Source organism: Macrotis lagotis, chromosome X (genome assembly GCF_037893015.1).
Source record: "Macrotis lagotis isolate mMagLag1 chromosome X, bilby.v1.9.chrom.fasta, whole genome shotgun sequence".
Taxonomy (NCBI): domain Eukaryota; kingdom Metazoa; phylum Chordata; class Mammalia; order Peramelemorphia; family Peramelidae; genus Macrotis; species Macrotis lagotis.
The window spans coordinates 348628046-348633800 of NC_133666.1; positions in this window are offsets into that span (position 1 = coordinate 348628046).

The window sequence follows — 5755 nt, forward strand, 5'->3', positions numbered from 1 at the left end:
TACCTTCCATCATATTTATTTAGGTTATCACTGTACTTTTCTAGCGGCAGCATCTTAAAGCATGCATTTTCTCTTGGAGAGAGAACATTCTATTGGTTTTAAAATTCAAATTTAATATTTATTTCTAGAAATACATTTTTCTTTTCATTAACTTTGTGTCTTTTAAAATTTTTAAGAAATATGTTTATATTTGTGAAATTAATGTGTGTTTACATAAGAAATAAGTTTGCTTGGCTCTGATATTACTAAATTTCTTCCAGTGGAATATTATCTACCAGTGGCAGATGCGGCAGTGTCACTATGTGAGCTATAAATACATCAAAGCGTATTTGTAAACTCAACCTTACCTTTTAGGGCAAACACTTTCAGCAGGTATCTTTTTGTTTTAAATCTAATAAGTACAACACCAGGATCATCTTTTTTTTTCAAGGATATTTCTGAAAAAAAATTCTTATCAATTATAAAGATTAAATAAGCATAATAATGTTATCATAAATATAAATTAAGTATAACTCATTTTTTAAGATTAGAATTATAAATCATTTGAATTTATTTGGATGACTACAACAGTCCTCTGAGGAATTGTTATAATTTTCTTTCTATATTAACTTTTTTGATAATATTATATTATCCAAATTGTTAAATTTAATGATGTGTCCATTTATCTATATAATGATACTGTCTTCCTTGTTTAGTATAGTGCCTATTTGAAAAAATCTATCTTTGTAGATAAATAGATAGATAGACAGATAGACTGTCAGACAGATATTCAATAGAAACCTATGTGAACCTGTATTCATTACTATTATACATTACATATATGGGAATTCTAGCCTCTTGTTTACCATATTTCCCCCCTATGCTTTTGATGAGTTGTGCGAGATGAGATGGATCAAACAAATTTGTACTGATAATGAATGAGAATTGTTTTAAGATATTAAGTATGTATGTATGTATGTATGTATATTTATGCATGATGTTAGATTCTAGTCACAATGTTTTTTAATTGCATGTGGGAAATTGTTATGCTACTATAATATATGGTGAAAATAACTGTAAATTTTAAAACTGATGAAACTAATTCTTCTAGAACCCAGACATAACTCTCTGCCATGAAGACAAGTCAAAAATGTCTGTCCCAAATATTATGTTCAAATCCCTCTACTGCAGGAGGCTTTTGTTCCACATATCTCCCACTAATTGTTCTCTTACCTTATACCTATTCTGCATTTATCTGCATATATATCTATACATATTTTATTATATTTGTGCAGATTATTTGCATTCTGAAGGCTTTTCCTTTCTATTTGGAACATCTACTGCATAGTAAATGATCAAGGAAAAAAAATCTATATTCACATACACTAGAAGTACAATGTATTCTTCAATTATTTTTTAAAAGTATTTATAGCAATTAACATGAACTTAGAAAGCAGGAAATAAAAATTCTATGTCTTCCCACAGGGGATCAGTTCAATAATAGTTAAAAATGCAAGTTCTCTTGGCTTTTTAGATTAACTTTTGGATGTTGTTCAATTTTGCGGGAATTTGTCAGACAAAGGCTTCTTTGGATTCAATTCTTTCAGTAACTGTGATTTTTCTTTGACTATTTCCTCTACTGATGCAGAGTTGAATACTTCTCGCCTTTATATAGTTTCACAAGTTAACATGTTTAAATATTCATCTACTGTTGACCATTGTATCTATTAAACAGCTCAAACTTGTCTGGTAAGAAATGACAGACGTATAGCCCATCAATGGACTCCTTTCATTTATAGTGTTTCCAAATTAATAGCATTCTCAGAGATATGTTCATATAACCCTGAAAAACGAAGAGTCATATTCAAATATTCATAAAACAGAAGAGGAGATCTTTGGTGAGACCCAATAGTAATATTTATTCTACATAAAAATTATTTAGTAATTGGCTAAAAAATACAACAGTGGATCAATGGTTAGGTTAAGTACATAAGATATAGCAACAAATTGTTATAGAAATCGATTATTTGATAAAACCAAGGAATCCAGCTCCTGGGAAAAGACCTCAATATCTGACAAAACTGCTGGGAAAACTGGGAAATAGAATGCCAAAAACTAGACAGAGAGCAACATTTCACATGAAATTGCAAGATAAGGTTAAAATGAATTCATGATTTAGATAAAAAGGGTGATACCATAAGCCAGTTAGAAGAGTAAGAAATAGATTATCTTTCACATTCATGGAAAAGGAAGGGATTTTTGAACAAACAAGAGAGAGAAAACATTATAAGATGCAAAATGACTGATTTTGATTACATTAAATCAAGTCAATTTTGCAGAAATAAAACCAATGCAACTTCAATTAGAAAGGACACAGAAAAGTGGAAAATAGTTTTTAGACTGCTTCTGATAAAGGCCTTATTTCTGAAATATGCAGAAAACTGAGTCACATTTTTAAGAAAACAAGTTATTTGCCCAATATTAGTCAAAAGATATGAACAAGAAGATTTCATATGGCAAAATAAAAACTATCTATAATCATGGAAAAATTCTTCAATTCATTATTTAAATTTAAATCTATCATATTGGCTATCAGATTCAAAAATTATAAGATTTGGCAAAAATGGGGGGAACTTGGATATTAATGTACTTTTGATGGAGTAATGAACTGATTCAATCATATTGGAGAGCAATTTGGAACTATTCCCCCAAAGTTATCAATCTACGCATATCCTTGATAAAGTAGTAACTGCTAAAAAGTCTTTATCCCAAAGCAATCATAAAAAAGGGAAAAGGACCCATAAGTACAAAAATATTTATAGCAGCTCTTTTTGCAGTGGCAAAGAAGTAGAAATTGAGGGGATCCTCATCAATTAGGTAATGGTTGAAAAAAATTTGTGGCAAATGAATATAATGGAATTCTATCAGAAAAACCTGGGAAAACTTACAAGAACTGAAGCTGAGTGAAGTGAGAAGAATCAGGAGAACATTGTGCACAATAACAGCAGCATTTTGTAATGATCAGGTATGATAGACTTAGTTCTTCTCCACAAGACACTGATCAGAAACAATTTCAAAAGAGTTGTGGATGAAAAATGGTATCCACATACGGAGAAAAAGCTACGGCTTTGATTGCAGATCAAATAATATATCTCTTTTTATTTTATTTTTGTTTTTTATTTCTTGTGTTTTTTTCTTTTTTGTTTTGATTTTTCTTTCACAGCATGAATGATAAGGAAATAACTTTAACATGATTGTACATGTTAATCTCTACCACACCACTTACTGTTTTGGGGAGAGCTGACAGAAGGGAGGGATGAATAAAAATGTGAAATTCAAAATCTTACAAAAAGTTGATGCTGAAAATTAGTTTTACAAGAAATTGAAAAAAATACAAACTTCTATATCTTTTAACTTTTAATTGCAAACTATCCTCATGTTAAAAAATCATTACCACATATAAAAAAGACCAAATTAAAACCCCATCTTTCCCAATCCTTTTTAAATTGTCCTATCTCTTAATTCCTACATATCCTGTAAACACATTCTTGGTAAATATTTGTATGTTGTAGAATCCCAAAATTATAAGCTACTTGAGGGCAGAGACTGTCTTTAGTGTCTTTTGTATACCCAACACTTAGCATAGTGCCTGGATTGTAGTCTCTTAAATAAATATTTACTGATTGATTGTTAGAGTTCCCATATCTGGAATTTCCTTATACTAATGAATACACATGTCCATTTCCTTGTGCCCCCTTCTCCTGTCCTTCCTCCCTCTCTTCATGTGTATGTTAATCTCTCTCTCTCTCTCCATGTGGAGATATATACATACATATAAATATGCATGCAAACATGCGTGTATAAATATATGAACACATAATATATATAATATTTAGATAGATATATGTATTCTGCATGCATTCATATAGTTTATGCATGTGCATGTATTTAGAGCATACACATTAAATATAGTTGATATAAATATAAGCATGAGTATAGATATTCCTTACCAGAAATTTCTGACAAAAGAAATCATGAGCCTGAAGCAAATATTCATGTCTTTATTCCCTTATTTAGATCATCTATACTCATATATATCATGTAAACATATATATATCTAGATATTCATAAATATTTATATACATATGAATATATGTAAATAGATATTATTATCTATGTATATTTTAATAGAAACCAAAGCTTTTCTTTTAATTGAGGATATTCTTATTTGTAGAAATCTACCAAGATAGCCGCAACTGGAGCACAACATAATAATTTGGGAGAGTTATCTGAGACACTAATTATCTAAATAATATTCCCAGGTTCACAGTATCAATACGTATGGAAGGCAAATTTGAACTCTGGTCTGTATTTAGTTTTCTCACCATTAATCTATCTGCATTATTATAGCAGTATTTTTGTTTCTGGCTTAGGTATTTCTCAATTTTCATTTTAGAATTAGATGTTACTTTCTGCATTAACTATATATTTGGAGCAATGGATGGTATGAAAGATTAGATGTGCTGGGGGTGGGCTGAAGGGAGAAACATATGACTAACATTAATTGCCTTCACAATGAATCATCAATTTGGCTGGTACCATTTTATTTTAAAGTTAAAAATCAAGCAACAAATATATGTTTGTTATCAGAAGTTCTATAACTAAGTAAATTGACCTTTGTCTCTATATCTGACATATCATTTATTGTGATATAGATAGACAGGTACACAAACCAGCATTTACCTGTGCTTTATATTATGAATCTTTGAATATCACATTTTCTCATGACTAATCTTTTCTTATTGATCTTTAAATATCAAAGTTGGTATACTTTGTGAACTTTATATAATGTCAAACATATTGCTCTGCAAGGTTATATATTTTGCAGAAATAAAGAGATTTCATCAAACTGTTATGATGAACTTTGAAGTGACTGGGCTTATCTAGAATATATACATTAATATATAAAATACTAATAGTATATAAATCCACATACTTCAATGTAACTCATTTAATGAAAAAAATTCCAGAAAGAAAGTTACTTTCAGGCATGAAATTATATTTTAATAAGTTATTTTAATATATCATGGTAAAATGACATTCAACAATTTGCCTGTTAGAGTCAAATACTAAAATTTATTACTTTTGTTTTCCTTTTCATCTATAAAATGGCAAAGTATAGTGTAGGACTGTTATATGCCTACAGCCCTGTTCCTGGAGAGGTTTATCACTGAAGCTTGGGGAGTACTGAGATACATTAAGGCTAAAGTCAATTGGATTTCCTCCTTAAGTCTAGCAACAAAGGAGTAAACCCCTTGTAGTTTTGGTGTGTATGTATGTGTATGTGAGTTTGAATGTGCGTGTGTGTGTGTGTGTGTGTGTGTGTGTGTGTGTGTGTGTGTGTGTGTGTGTGTGTGTGATGGGTCACTAGACTTCCAAAGGCAGGGTGAATAGTCCCATGTCAAAATGGGACAGAGGGGCGGCTAGGTTGCACAGTGGATAGAGCACCATCCTTGGAGTCAGGAGTACCTGAGTTCAAATTTGACCTCAGACACTTGATAATTACCTAGCTGTGTGGCCTTGTGCAAGCCGCTTAACCCCATTGCATTGAAAATTCTAAAAATAAAATTGGGACAGATAAAAACTTCTGTGTAAATTAGCAGTGGGATTGGATTTCTGAGAGAAGAATGTGGTTCTAGCTTGGGGAATATATGGAGACCCAGTCTAATAAAAGAGAAAAATGAAGGTAAAATAAAAAATATGGAAATGAAAAAAA